The sequence below is a fragment of the Tamandua tetradactyla genome, chromosome 22, assembly GCF_023851605.1.
Source record: "Tamandua tetradactyla isolate mTamTet1 chromosome 22, mTamTet1.pri, whole genome shotgun sequence".
Lineage (NCBI taxonomy): Eukaryota > Metazoa > Chordata > Mammalia > Pilosa > Myrmecophagidae > Tamandua > Tamandua tetradactyla.
Window position 1 is genome coordinate 23,295,270 of NC_135348.1, and position 16,019 is coordinate 23,311,288.

The 16,019-nt window shown below is 39.3% G+C and overlaps 1 protein-coding gene and 1 pseudogene across 20 annotated transcripts in view; both read left to right on the top strand.

Annotated features, from left to right (window-relative positions):
- LOC143666273 (uncharacterized) overlaps positions 1–16,019 on the top strand; it is a 139,010-nt gene that overhangs the window by 71,955 nt on the left and 51,036 nt on the right. The window lies entirely within an intron of this gene.
- LOC143665936 (keratin, type I cytoskeletal 18 pseudogene) lies at positions 6,226–7,617 on the top strand (annotated as a pseudogene).

Sequence of the window (16,019 nt, forward strand, 5' to 3'; positions counted from 1 at the left end):
TTTGATTAACTTCTGATCTTCAACAGAAGACTTGAGCAAGCCAGAGAAAGAATCAGTGCATGTAAAGATGATTAATTGAGAATATCTAGTCTGAGTAACAAAGAAAAAGGAATGAAGAAAAATTAACAGAACCTCAGAGACCTAGCTGCTCTAAGAGGGAGATGTGACTCCACCCATTTCAAGTGGGTATTGATTAGTTTACTGGAATCCTTTAAAAGAAGAAGCTTTTGGAGAGAGCAACAGAACCACTATAGAGCCATAAGAACCCTGACAGCCCATGCAGCCAGAGACTTTTGGAGATGAAGAAGGAAAGTGCCCCTGGTGGAGCTTCATGAAACAAGAAGCCTGGAGAGAAGGCTAGCAGATATCACCACATTCACCACATGCCTTTCCAACTGAGATAGAAACCCTGAACGTCATCAGCCTTCTTGAACCAAGGTATCTATCCATGGATGCCTTAGATTGGACATTTTTATAGCTTTGTTTTAATTTGGACATTTTTTCACAGCCTTAGAGCTGTAAACTTGCAACTTAATAAATTCCGCTTTTAAAAAGCCATTCCATTTCTGGTATATCACCTTCTGTCAACTAGTAAACTAGGACAGGTCTCTTTGTGTTTATACTTCTGGAATTTTTTGAGCTTCTTGCTTGTGTATATTAATGGTTTCATCAAATTTGGTGTGTCTTCAGTCATTATTTATTCAAGTCTTCTTTCTAGCCTTTCTTTCCTCTCTGTTTGGGATTCCTACTGTGGATATGTTTGTATGTTTGATGGTGTGTTATAGGTCTCTGAGGTTCTGTTAATTTTTCTTCATTCCTTTTTCTTTGTTACTCAGACTAGATATTCTCAATTAATCATCTTTACATGCACTGATTCTTTCTCTGGCTTGCTCAAGTCTTCTGTTGAACCCCTCTGATAAATTTTCTTTTTTCATTTTAGTTACTGTATTTTTCAACTCAAGATTTTTGTATTAGCTTGCAAGTGGCCAGAATGCAATATACCAGAACTTGAATGGCTTTTTCTTTTTTCTTTTTGAGTACATGGTCCAGGAATCAAACTTGGGTCTCCCACATGGAAGGTGAACATTCCACCACTGAACCACCCATGCACCCTGGAATGGCTTTTAAAAGAGGGAATTTAATAAGTTATAAGTTTACAATTAAGGTTGTGAAAATGTCCAAATTAAAGCAAGGCTATAAAAATATCCAATCTAAGGCATCCATGAAAGATACCTTGGCTCAAGAAAGCTGATGACCTTTAGGGTTTCTCTCAGCTGGAAAGGCACATGGTGACATCTGCTAGCTTTCTCTCCAGACTTCTTCAATGGCTTCCCTGGGGCTCTGTCTATTCTGTTGGCTCGGTCAGTTCTGGTGGCTCTGTTGGTTCTAGAGCTTTTCCCAAAATGGTTCCCTGTTAAAGGGCTCCAGTAAGCAACCCTAGCTTGAATGGGTGGAGACACATTCCATGAAAGCCATCTAATCAAAAGTCATCACCCACAATTGGGTGGGTCACATCTCCATGGAAACAATCAAGAAGATCCCACCCAGCAATACTGACTAAGAAAGGATTAAAAAATATGGCTTAAACCCCAACCAAAACCATTTCAGCCAATCCTAAAGAACACCTAGGGCAATATATAAGATTCTACAAAGGTTCCATGCACTAGGGAAGCTTTCCAGAAACCTGCAACCTCCAGATGGTTCCCTGGACCAGATAAGTCCTGAAACCTAGAGTGGCCAGCCACTGCAGAACATCAGCTAGTTCCATCTCCCTATCCCACAGTATGGACAGCCCTTTCCAATATGAAAAAGTTAGAATTTGCCAGAGCCCAAATACCCCTAAAGAGTGGGGTTGAAAGATCAAAGATAATGGTGGAGTTACACAGAGAAGGTAGGGTTTAACAAACTAATAGGACTGCTGAATCATTATATTCATATTTCTTTTAGTCTCAGTATCTTAGAGCAGCTAGAAGTAAAAACCTAAAATCATGGAATTGTAACCCATACCAAACTCTGAAATCTGTTCTACAACTAATTGCTGTGCTTTGCTTTGAAATTTACTGCATTTTTGTATATATGTCATTTTTCAAAATAAAGAAGATAAAGTTGATTGTGATGACAAAAAATGTTTATTCCTCTAGCCTCCAATGTTCTGGAGCAGCTAGAAGGAAAAATCTGAGATGATGGTATGGTAACCCATGACAAACTCTGGGATCTGTCCTGTAACAACCTGTGGAAGAGAGCTTTGAAAACTATTGCTTTTAACCTCTGGCTTTGAATATATATTATACAATAAAAAAAAGTTAAAGGACATGGTTTTTCTGGGATACATAATAGTTTCAAGTTGGCACAATTTTTTTATTTGGTTCTTTTTAAATAATTTCTCTTTCTTCATTGATATTCTCTGGTGGGACATTTTAAAATATTTTCCTTTAATTCTTTTAATAAAGTTTCCTTCAGTTCTTTGAACATATTTGAAATAGCAGATTTAAAATCTTTGTGTAATAAGTACAGCATGAGCTTCATCAGGTATAGTTTTTATTGATTTACTTCTGTCTGTGAATGGGCCACACATTCTTATTTTGCTCTATGACTTTTGTTGAACATTGAACATTTTAAGCAATATATTTTAGCAATTAAGGAAATCAGAATCTCTCCTGACCAGGATTTCTTGTTTTTGCTGTTTCTTTGTTTACTGACTTCCTGAACTAGTTCTTTGTTGGCTAAATGGTCCTTAATTTTCTGATGTCTCCCTGTCTTTGTTAAGGGACTCTGAGTACCTGTTGGCATAGCTTTAACACTTAAAAAAGAAGTTTACATCTCTGCCATAGTCTTCTCTTCCTGATTGCCAGATCTTCAAGGTCAGACAGAGGTGAGAATTTATAGCCTTGACAGGTCTTTCCTGAGAATGTGCACAGCCCTGGATGTGCACACAGTCACATGTATGTGCATGGTCTTCTAGATTCCTAAGACTATTTTGGGTTTTTTCAAAATCATTATAGACATCTAATTCCCCGCATTTTCATTTTAAACTTTATTTTTAGTCTATTATTCATTTCAACCATTATTTAGTTTCTCAGACAGCCACATAGTTAAGCAATTGCCTGTACTTGGTTTCGACAAATGCCAGGGAAAAAGGCTTTTTTGCACTAAGCAACTCCAAGTTAAGCAAATACAGACAGATTTGCAAGTGGATCCCTCCAGCAAACCACCAGGCAGATCAAATAATGATAATTCTCTGACAGTGTGGGTTTGAAGGAGCTTCAGATCCACTCTGCTTCCTCTGGTGGCTGCCAGGCTGCTTGTTTCCACTGCAAATATTGGTTATTGGTTTTCAAAATTACCATGGAGCTGGAGAGCAGAAGAGAGAACTAGTGCAAATTAAAATGCCACAAATCTCACTGTTTTTACTGTGATTCAGCCTTTTTTTAAAAAATAAATGCTCCCCAGATTGCTGTAAGCATTTGGTTAATTTCAGGAGTTCTGGAAAGTTGATTTTGACTTTTTTTTTTGGCCAGTTTTCTCATTACTTTTATGGAGAAGAGAATATTTGGGGGTCCTTGCTTTGCCATTTTTGTTGAGATCACCCTAAAAGTAATTTTTATTTTTAAATCATTTCAGACTTACATAACAATTTTCAAGAAGAGTGCAGAGAACCTATCTTTTTCTGAACCATTTGAGAACGTTTCCAAGTTGATGTTCCATCGATCCTGCCTACTTCAGTGTGCATTTCCTAAAAACAAGGACATTCTCTGCCATAACCATGGTACAGCTATCAAGATCAGGAAATTAGCATTGATAATCACTTCCATCTAATTCATAGACCCCATTCAGGTTTTTTACAATGTTATCTTCTATAACAAAGGAATCCAATCTAGGCTTAAATGCTGCAGGTAATTGTCATCTTTCTTTAAATGCCTCATTCTGGAGCAGTTACTTAGTCTTTCCTTGACTTTCCCAGTCTTGCCACTGAATATTGTAGGCCAGATATTTGTAGGATGTCTCCATATGCTTTGGTCTGATGTTTCCTTGTGATTACATTCAGAATGAAACATTTTTTTTTTTGCAGGAATATCACATATGTGATACTATATTATTGTAGCAGCCTATTAGGTAATAGATGCTTTTGAGTTGTCACCTTACTGATGACATCAACTTGGATTACTTAGTTAAGGCAGTGTCTGCCAGGTTTTTCCACTGTAAAGCTATCCTTTCCTTTTTGTAATTGATACATATTTTGTGAGAGATTCCTTGAAATTATGTAAATTTTCTATTTCTCATTAAACTTCCACCCATAAGTCTTGGCATCTATTGATACTTCTTGGCTGATTAATTATTACTCTGATGGTTATCAAATGGTTAGCTGACATTCTATAGTAAAGAAATGCTTTCTTCTCCACCCATTTATTTATTAATTTATTTATATATCAGTATGGACTCTTGGATTCCTATGTTATTTAATGTATTATATTCCACTATTATCATTATTTATGTAGATATTCAAATTGTGTCAGATTCCATCACTAGGTGTCTCTTAGCTAAATCCTGTGTCCTTTGGACTTGTCCCAAGCAGTCTTTGATCACTTTCTTACTTCAGCACAAAAAGATATCCTGGGCTCATTTTGTATATCCCTGTACCAATGCTGAAATCATTTATTTCTCCAAGCATCCTTGTTTCCTTTTAGTGGATAATGTTCTTTAAAAACAAAGATCTGGTTTTTAAATGCTCACTGCTAATGAGTGACATTACCCTTAGGCCTTCTCAGTGGACAAATCTGTATATCTGTATGTTTGTGTGTAATACCCACACATATATACATTTACAGCTATAACATTTATTCATATAATTATGTGTGTGTGTGTGTGTGTGTGTGTGTGTGTATAGAGACAGAGAGAGAAGAAGGAGAAAGAGAGAGGGAAGAGGAGGAGAGATAGATACTGTTCTAGTTTGCTAGCTGCCAGAATGCAATATACCAGAGACGGGATGGCTTTTTAAAAGGGGGAATTTAATAAATTGCTAGTTTACAGTTCTAAGGCTGAGAAAATGTCCCGATGAAAACAAGTCTATAGAAATGTCCAATTAAATGCATTCAGGGAAAGATGCCTTGGTTCAAGAAGGCCAATGAAGATCACAGTTTCTTTTTTAAGTGGAAGGGCACATGGTGAACACAGCATCATCTACTGGCTTTCTCTCCTGGCTTCTGGTTTCATGAATCTCCCGGCAGGCGTTTTCCATCTTCATCTCCACAGGTCGCTGGCTCGTGGACTCTGTGCTTTGTGGTGCTGTTCTCTCTGAATCTGCTATTCTCCAAAGTGTTTCCTCTTTTATAGGACTCCAGAAACTTCTCAAGACCCACCCAAATGGGTGGAGACATGTCGTCACCTAATCCAGTTTAACAACCACTCTTGACTAAATCACATCATCCAGGGAGATGATTTGATTACAGGTTCAAACATACAGTATTGAATAGGGATTATTCTACCTTTATGAAATGGGATTTTGATTAAAACATGGTTTTTCTAGGGGACATGCATCAATTCAAACCAGCACAAACACAGAGACAGAGAATCATTAGTTTAGATCTGTTCCTCCAATTCCAATCCACCCTCACACCACAAGGTTCATTCCAGTTTTCTCCCTTTCCATATTTGTAAATCCTTCCCAACAGTGAATAATCTGGCTTCCATTATTCTCCATATTATTGGATGAATTCCTCCACTCCACCCCAGCTGTGCAATCCCTTTCCTCACACAGATCAGTTTCTGACACGCAGCTAGGCCACCATGATGAGCCCATACTGGGCCATGAAGATGCACCTCCCTTTGTCCAGGTTCTGAAAATTCTTACCAGAACATAATGTAGACACAATGTGGGTACCCATCTCAAGCTCCTCCAAGAATATCTATGGGCTGATCCTGAATTAGTTGCTATAATCATTCATAATACTGTTTAGAGAGTGCCCCTTTACATAGGTACTATTTATTATCTCACGGTATAAAATAAGCCTCCCTTTTCTTTTGTTGTGAATATAAGAAAATTAGTGGTGTCATAAACCATTGTTAAACCAACCACAACCAAAGGGATCAATAATCCAAATTATAGTTTACGTATTCAAAGAGTAGATCAATAGTGAGTTTTTTCTCCTGAATATATTCAAATCCTGGGCAGTTTTTTTGAAACGGATTTTTCCTTAAATGTTTTTAAAAATGTTTTTATTGTGCAATATGTTTACAAAGAAAAGAAAAAGAGTCTGCAGCCATATCCCGAGACCCAGCCTCTCGCCTTCCTCCCCAGACAACATAAGCTTCACCACCCACTCCACCACTTTCACTAACTACTGACTGATCCTTTGGCTCCGTCCAGTTGCCCAGCCATCGAGTCCGGCCGATCAGCAGTGCAGCCAGCGTCTATGTGGGCACTGGTGGCTCGGGCTCCCGGATCTCCATGTCCTGCTTCTCTAGCTCCTGTGGTGGCTGGGGGGCTGGGGCCTGGCCAGCGGGTTGGCTGGGAGTCTGACAGGAACGGAGGGCATCCAGAGTGAGTAGAAGACCATGTAGGCCCTGAACAACCACCTGGCCTCCTACCTGGACAGGGTGAGGAGCCTGGAGACTGAGAATTGGAGACTGGAGGGCAAAATTTGGGAACACCTGGAGAAGAAGGTTCCCCAGGTCAGGAATTGGGGCCACTACCTGAAAACCACTGAGGAACTAAGGGCTTGGATCTTTGAAAATTCTGTGGACAATCCCTGCATCCTTTTGCAGATTGATATGCCCAATTGGCTGCTGATGAATTCAGAGTCAAGTATGAGACTGAGCTGGCCATGTGTCAGTCTGTGAAGAATGACATCCATGGACTCAGCAAGGTCATCGATGACAGCAACATCACTCGGCTGCAGCTGGAGATGGGGATCGAGGGTCTCAAGGAGGAGCTGCTCTTCAGAAGAAGAACCATGAGGAGGAAGTAAAGGGCTTACAACTCCAGATTGCCAGCTCTGGGTTGACCATGGAGGTGGATGCCCCCAAGTCTTAGTACCTCAGCAAGATCATGGCAGACATTCGGGCCCAGTATGATGAGTTGGCTTTGAAGACCCAAGAGGAGCTGGGCAAGTACTGGTCTCAGCAGATTGAAAAGAGCACCACAGCGGTCACCTCTCAGTCCACTGAAATAGGATGACACTCACGGAGCTGAGACATGGATTCAGTCCTTGTCTCAGTCCTTGGAAATCGACATGGATTCCATGGGAAATCTGAAGGCCAACTTGGACAATAGCCTGCGGGAGGTGGAAGCCTGTAATCCCTGCAGATGGAGCAGCTCAACGGGGTCCTGGTGCACCTGGAGTCAGAAGTGGCACAGACCCGGGCAGAGGGGCAGTGCCAGGCCCAGGAGTAGGAGGCCCTGCTGAACATCAGGGTCAACCTGGAGACTGAGATTGCCACCTACTGCTGCCTGCTAGAAGATGGGGAGGACTTCAGTCTCAGCAATGCCCTGGATAGCAGCAACTCCATGCAAACCATCCACAAGACCACCACTTGCAGGATCGTGGATGGCAAAGTGGTATCTGAGACCAAAGTCCTGAGACATTGAGGCAAGAGATGCAGGGTGCCCTTTGGGGTACAGGTGGCCAATAAAAGCTTATGCATCTTCAAAAAAAAAGAGAGAAGAAAGAAAAAAACAATAACTTTCCAGGTATACTTCAACAAGTTGTTACAGAACAGATTGTGTTGAAACATGTTTGTTTTCCTGGTATAAATACCTGTTTGGTCTTGATGTATGATTCTTTTATTGATCATTGGACTTGATTTCTTAGTATTTTGTTGAGAATTTTTGCGTCTATGTTCATTAGGGACGTTGGTCTGTAGTTTTCCTTTCTCAAAGCATCTTTGTTTTTGGTGTTAGAGTATTGTTACCTTCATAAAATTATTTAGGTAGCATTCCATTTTCTCAAGTTTTTGGAAGAGTTTGAGTCAGAATGGTGTTAATTCTTTTTGGAATGTTTAATAAAATTCTCCTGTGAAACCATCTGGCCCTGGGATTTTCTTTGGGAGGAAGATTTTTGATGGACGATTTAATCTCTTGTAATTGGTTTGTCGAGATCTTCTATTTCTTCTCGAGTCAGTAAAGTAGTTTGTGTTTGCAGTAATTTGTCCAGTTCATCTAAGCTGTCTTGTTTGTTGGCATATAGTTGTACATAGTATGCTGTTATATTTTTTAAAAATTTCTTCAGGATGCATGGTAATGACACCCCTTTCATTTCTGAATTTGTTTGTTTGCATCTTCTCTCTTTTTTTACTATGTCAATCTAACTAGGAGTCCATCAATTTTATTGATTTTCTCAAGAACCAAGATTTAGTTTTGTTGATTCTTTCTATTTTGTTTGTTTATTTGGCATGGGCAGACCTCTGGAATCAAACCTGGGTCTCCGGCATGGCAGGTGAGAACTCTGCCACTGCGCCACCATTGCCTGCCCTCTATTGCTTTTTGTGGTTTTTGTTCTCCAGTTCATTTCTGCTTTAATCTTTATTTCTCTTCTTTTATTTGCTTTGGGGTTAGTTTGATCTGATTTCTTCAGGTCAGCAGTTAAGTCCTCAATTTTTGCTCTTTCTTCTTTTTTGATATACGCATCTAGGGCAATAAATTTCCCTCTCATCACTGCCTTTGCCTTATCTCATAAGTTCTGATATGTTGTATTCTCATTATCATTTGTCTCCAGATATTTCCCTATTTCTCTAGCAGTATCTTCTTTGACCCACTGATTAGTTAAGAGTGCATTATTTAATCTCCATATATTTGTGAAAGCTCTGGTTCTTTGGTGATTATTAATTTCCAACTTCATTCTGTTGTGATCAGAGAAAGTGCTTTAGATAATTTCAATCTTATTAAATTTATAAAGACGTATTTTGTGTTCCAGCATATGATCTGGAGAATGTTGCATGTGCACTTGAGAAGAATGTATATCATGGTGTTTTGGGGTGTAATAGTCTGTAAATGTTTATTAGGTCTAATTCATTAATCACATTGTTTTTGTTCTCTATTTCCTTGTTGATCTTCTCTCTGGTTGTTCTATCTACAGTGGAGAATGGTGCATTAAATTCTTCCACTATTATTGTTGAAACATCTATAGCTCCATTCAATTTTGCCAATGTTACCTCACGTGCTTTGGAGCTCCTTGATTGGGGGCATAAACACTTATGATTGTTATTTCATCTGGGTGAACTATCCCTTTTATTAATATGTAGTGTCCTTCTTTGTCTCTCATGACATCTTTAAATTTAAAGTCTATTTGTCTGTTATTACTTCAGCTACTCCTGCTTTCTTTTGGTTACATCTTGTGTGGAATATCTCTTTCCATCTTTTAACTTTCAATCTGTTTGTGTCCTTGAATCTCAGATACAGCTCTTAAAACCCACATATAGATGGATTATATTTCTAAATCCATTCTGCCAATCTGTACCTTTTAATTGATGAGGTCATTCCATTAACATTCAAAGTTATTACTGTAAAAGCAGTTCTTGAATCTATCTTATCCTTTAAGATTTATATATTCATTTCCCTCTCTCTCTTTTTCTCCTTTAAATTACCCTCACTGTTGCACTCCAATTCTGTGCCTTTGTCCAAACCTCCCTCTCCTGTTTTTTTCAGCTGACAGGGCTCCCTTTAGTATTCCTTGTAAGGAAGGTCTCTTGTTGACTAGTTCTCTCAATCTTAGTTTGTCTTTGAAGTTTTAACCTCTCCCTCAATTTTGAAGGAAAACCTGGCGGATAATGAATTTGTAGCTGAAAACCTTTCTTGTTCAGTATCTTAAGTGTATCATATCACTGCCTTCTTGACTCCATGTTACCTGCTGAGTAGTCTGAAGTCAGTTCTATGTGTTTTCCCTTGTATGTAGTAGATTATTTTTCTCTTGCTGCTTTCAGGACTTTCTGCTTCTCTTCAACATTTCACAGTTTTATTAGTATGTGTCTGGAGTAGGCCTATTTGGATTTATTCTTTTTGGGGTTTTTTGGGCCTCTTTGATTTGCATTTTTATATATTTTATAAGGTTTAGGAAGTTTCTCTGATTATCTCTTCAACTAATTTTCCCAGCCCTTTACTCTTCTTATCTCCTTCTGGGACACCACTGATTCTTATATTTTGCACTTTTTATTATTCATCATTTCCCTATGATCTGGTTCCATTTTTTCCATCCCTCTTGCTGTTTGTTCTTTTGTGTACTCCAGTTCAGTTTTTCTGTCTTCTAGCTCATTTATTCTTCCTTTTGTTTCTTTCAAATCTGCTATTGTGTGTCTCTAGCATATTTCTAATTTGGTCTACTGAATCTTTCATCTCTTTGATATATGCCATTTTTATATTTAATCTTTTGAGTCTTTATGCTCTTCTAGCATCTTCCTGACATCCTTTATTTTTAAAATAAATATTCTTGAGTAGTTGTTCTGTATTTTGTGTCCCTTCTGGTGTTTTGATTTTGTCATTTGGTTATACCATTTCTGCTTGGATCCTCTCATGCTTGTGATTTTCTTTTGTGTTCAGGATATTTGATCATCTTAATAAGGTTATTTTGCAAGTTGATTTCCTTCGTTCATCTAAAGGTTTGTATTTATTTGGTTTTGCATTGATGGTTCCCTTTTGCACTTGGTTTGTCAGTAATTCCCTGCCAAACCACGACCTGGATCTCATATAAGGGGTACAGTTCTACTTGAGAATCTATTAAAAGCTAGACAGGCAAAACTCCAACCAAAACTATTCCTGCCAATCCTAAAGAATACCTAGGGCATTTATATAAGATTCTACAAAGGTTCCATGCATTACAGTAATTTCCAGAAACCTTAGACCAGATAAGTCCTGGAATTCAGAGGGGCCAGCCTCTCTACAACATCAGCTAGTTCTCTCCACCTATCCCATATTAATGACAGCCCCTTCCAACATGAAAAAGTTAGAATGAGCATAACCCAAATACCCCTGAAGAGTAGGAGAAAGATCAAAGGTGATGGTGAAGTTATATAAAGAAGGTAGGGTTTGACAAATGAGCATGATTGCTGAATCATTATATTGATATTTCTTTTAATCCCCAGTGACTTGGAGTAGCTAGTAGTAAAAACTTAAAAATTTGGAACTGTAATCCATTCCAATCTCAGAAATCTGTTTGACAACTAATTGTTGCACTGTGCTTTGAAATTTATTGCTTTTTTGTATATATGTTACTTTTCACAAAAAAAGAAAAAAAGTCAATTGTGAAGATAAATGCAGAGCTATATGATAGTATTGTGAACTATTGATAGTACACTTTGGGTGATTACATGGTATGTGAATATATATCAATAAAAAGTAAAAAAAAAAATTTAAATTTTAAAAAGCTAGGCAGGTGTGCACAGGTAGTTCAGTAGCAGAACACCTGCCCACCACATGGGAAACCAGGCTTGATTCCCAATCCATGCACTTAAAAAATAATAAACAAACAAACAAACAAACAAGTAAATAAACAAAGACATCCCAACAGTAGCAGGCTCTAAAGCTACTGCTGGGCTAGATGGAGACACCCCAAGATATACTGAGAGTGAACTCAGATTGGTGCTCACAGATGGGAAAGCAATTAAAATAAATAAACAAATAAAAATATAAATATACAAACATAAAAAATAATATTTAGAAAAAATATACTAAGAAAAAAAAAACAGGTAATTTTCCAGACTATACTTACCATTTCTTCTCAGCAGGTAGCACTGCTGAGCCTCCTCCTGTCCTCAGGTCCAGCCCTTCCTGACTGTAGCAGCTGGCTGGGAAGATGATGCGCATGGTGGGGAGACTGTTTCGGACCCTGGTGGCAAGATGGCAGGACACGGGAGCCTGCAGAAGCAGCTGATCCACAGCCCCTTGTGCCAGGCAGATCCACCTCCCTCTGTGCTCAGTGGGACAGCTATTTGCAGTGCGTGACTGGCCAACTGCTCCCAGTGCCTGGGCGGTTGAAGCTTTTCACAGTTGGTGGCTGTGCCTGCCTCTGAGGTCCCTGCTGCTGCTGCTGCCGGCGGTGGAGCGGCTCAGGCTGGGGCATGCTGGTGTTCACAGAAGGACGGTCAGTTCCCTCAGATCCACACGTGCCTGCATGCCGCAGCCGCCCTCCGCTGGGGATCACGACTGGTCAGACCCATCCTGCTCTCCCCGTCCCGATTCCCCTGCCTCTCTCCTCCCCAGGAAACCCTGGAGACCCTCTTTGATCACTCACCCCCTGGAATCACAGTCTCAGTCATTCTCTCCCCGTCCCCTACGTTGTCAATTCAATCCACCCCGCTCCGCCACGTTCCCAGAAGTCGAAGTCCCTAAGTGTTTAATCAAATGAGTGTATTTTTCACATTTTTAAAAAAATAAAAGACAGTAAAGAAGTAAATCACTCCCTTGCTATACATAAGTGCGTACACACACACACGCACAACCCATATGCTCACACTCAACTCTCAAGACAATCTACAAAATTAATCTAAAACTAGTTGCTTATATTTTTTGTGGGAAAAATGTTAGACCATTTTCAGGAAGGTCATATTGGCATCTCATAAAGAACTTGAAAACTGTACCTCTCAGGTTCATTGGTTTCTCATTTCTTTCTTTCGGAAACAAGGAGAAACTATCTGGGCAGTCATGAAAAAGATCAGGAACAATTGGCAAAATGATAAAAAAATAATTTTTCTTTGGTGAAAAATATTTCACATTCTTTGGAAATACTATAGTCCTTTTATTTCGAACTGGCTTTGAAAGTTCTCTTGTTTTAAAACTTTGAAGACTTTTTTTGAAGGGGTTATGGAAAAAGCCTTTCTGAATATAACAATGCTAATAGTTAAATTATGAAAAAGATTTTGGTCTCAAATGATGAAATAAATTCTCTGTGAAATCAAACTTGGGTCTGTAAACAATACTGTTTGTTTAAAAAAAGCTGAACAAATAATGGGAAGTTTGGATGAAGGAACAGAATTCTTGAATATTAAGTGGTAGGCTACTCTTTCATAACTACTTTCAAAGCAGTTTTTATATATTGTTTTAAACCTCATGAATATTCACTGCTAGATCATTTGGTTGGTAGATCATTTATCCCAAACATAGGAGATGGAATCAAAGATACAACTTATCTTAGTTTGCCTTGGCTTCTGTAACCAGTACCGCAGGCTGGTTAGCTTAAGCAACAGGAATTCATTATTTCACAGTTTTAGATGCTAGAAATCCACAAGCAAGGTGTAAGCAGGCTATACTTTCTCTGAAAAAAAATGTGCTGTCCGTTCATAGCACAATCTCTGAGTATGCCCATAACACGGTGATCTGTCTCCTCCTGTCTCCTACTTACCCCCTCCTTCCATGTCCAAATTGCTTTTGCTTTTAAAGACTCCAGTCATATTGGATTAAGACCCACCCTAATTCTGTTTGACCTCATTAGTAGGACCTTGAAAGAGTTGTTTACCAATAGGTTCACGTCCACAGGACTGGGTATTAGAATCTGAACATGTCTTTGTACAGGACTCAATTCAATCCATAATCCAATTTATGGGGTCTGGAGTTACAGTGCTGTCTCCCTTGAATAGGGTTGGACATTCAAAGGAGCTAGTAGGCATCTGCCCTAGTACCATTTTGATTCATTCAGGACAAAGAAGATCTACAATAGCCCTTGGCATGCGGTAAGTGTGTTTAGTGGCCTGTGTCACGGAAATGCATCTATGTGGAGTGTGATATAACCCCATCCTATTTCTGATCTTGTCAATCACAGGTTCTCGTGTTTCTTCTGCTAGGTAGGCAGAGATGCAAGGTTGTTCTTTCAGGTTACTGAGGAACTGATTGCAGTCACGACCCATCTGTAGGTATCATTGGAACCAGCATGCGTTATAGGTCTTATTCAGGAACAGGACTTTGCTCAAAGCCTTTCTGGGTAGTTCCTTCTCAGCATAACTCATCGGAAAGTGTTCTTAGAAATTTAGTGACTATCTGTGAGGTTCCGCAACTAATGATTCACCTTTCTGTTCAGTCAAGATAGTTTAGTGTATTAAAAAAATCCCTTCCGTAAAGTGTTCTCCTGCTGAGCCCTTGGAAAATTAAGTGACTAGTTGAGTGCCCCCCCACAAGGGGAAGCTGGTATGGATTTGGTTCATTCCTTAACTCTGAGGGCTTCCTTTGGCAAACTGTCAACCAAAGCAGGCGGAAATACAATTACAATAACGCTGTCTGTGGATTCCACCTATAGTTGTGAGGACTTGAGCTCGAAAGGTCTTTTCAGCCTGGAATGTGATGCATCTGAAAAAGGAAGAGTAAAATGATCTATTTCGTTTCATCTTGGCACTTTGTGAAAATCAGTTCTAAACCCAACGTGATTCTTCAGGGGGAGTTCTGTTAATCAGGAGAGCTCTTTTTCTCAGGCTCTCTACATCCAGCGGATTACCTGAGGTCAGTTTATTTGCTTCTTCCGCTAGGTGGCAGGACCTTTAAGCAATGTTGCAAATGTGTCCCAGAAAGTTCTCCTGGAACTGAAAAGTTAGACTTGTCAACATTTGATGCAGGTCAAGGAGTTCAAGTGGCTTATGCCTCTGGGTTTGTGTGATTACCTTACTCCACATTCCTTCCTGTAATGCAGTGTATTTTTCCAGGCAAACAATGAATTAAAAATGTGTTTTTGCTTTTGGCATTATATCTGAACTGCAGAAATGATTTTAATCACAAATTTTTGAACCAAAACATCTGCGGTTTCGTTTTCAGGAGGAAAGAGGGATGCACTCTAGATTTCGAAATGACAATGGGTAGAATCTTTCATATCTACATAAAATGATGAGAGAGGGGGATGGGATGTCAGTGGGAGAAGGTTGGAGAGTTTGGACTTGAGTGAAATGAAAGCCCATCAAATAAAAGGAATGATATTGAGATGTGGTGAATGCTACAAATATCAGAGGAAGTCAATTGCTTTTATGACTTAGGATGTTGTGGATCCTTAATTTCAAATTATGTTTTACTAAACTTTTTATCCTGAATCATGGCCCTTTTGGCTCATGATTTAATTTGAGTGGCATTTTGGGTAATCCTGGCTAATTGTGAAATTAGTCAAGATGCTTTTAAAATTGTGTCACCAAATACAAGTGGAAAATATTTTCCCAGCTATCTGAAAATAAACTGGCGAAAAATGCAGAGGTCAAAATTGCCATAAACACTTTTGGCTTTTGTTGTGAATAGTACTTACTGTTCACCCTCAGATAACTGGAGGTTGAATTACGTGAATAAGCCTTTGGAATTAAGTTGATGGGTGGTCTTTAGTTTGTTACTCCAGCACTTGGGTACCAACACTTAATATTCATAATTAAATCCGAGGAGGAAAATTCTTGAAAGTATAACTTCCTTGTGTGTTTGGAGAAGAATCTAGTTTCAGTCAAACTTTTCATTTAACCAACATGTTTTAACCTTCCTTCTAGGAGAAGGGGTAGAGTTCCAAGTGCTATTAAATGTTTTCCTTTGGTCCACTTGCTGGAGAATATGATAGGTTTGCAGATGTGTTTCCAACACAAAGACAAGGAACCTGTTCTCTCTCTCTCTCTCCCTCTCTCTCAAAGTAAAACCTCACAAAAAACCTTGAGAGCGCACATACAGCTGTTGGAAAGTTCAGACACAGAAACTCCCCAAACATGTACTATATTGTCTCGTTGGCCACTCTTGGGGATACTTGCCTTTCACGGACAGATGCCCTTATTTATAAACGCCTTCCTACGAAGACAGCAAAGGTGGAAGGTATGCCTGTCACAGGAGTGATGGGAACAGTATGAATGAGTAAACTGGTGAATTGAAACCTGAACTGTTCTAATCCCCTTTAGAGCAAGACACCTGGAAACTCCTCCCTTTTCTTCACCTTGGTTTTGTCACATATGGGAGGGCCAAGAGAAGTAAAGAAATAGCATGTTTATGTGGAGGGGGATGGGCTAAGGGGATGTTTGGGGAATTTAAGTTCTCCAAGTGAATTTCAAAAAAGCCTCTCATGGGGTGCACGGGTAGTTCAGTGGTAGAATGCTCA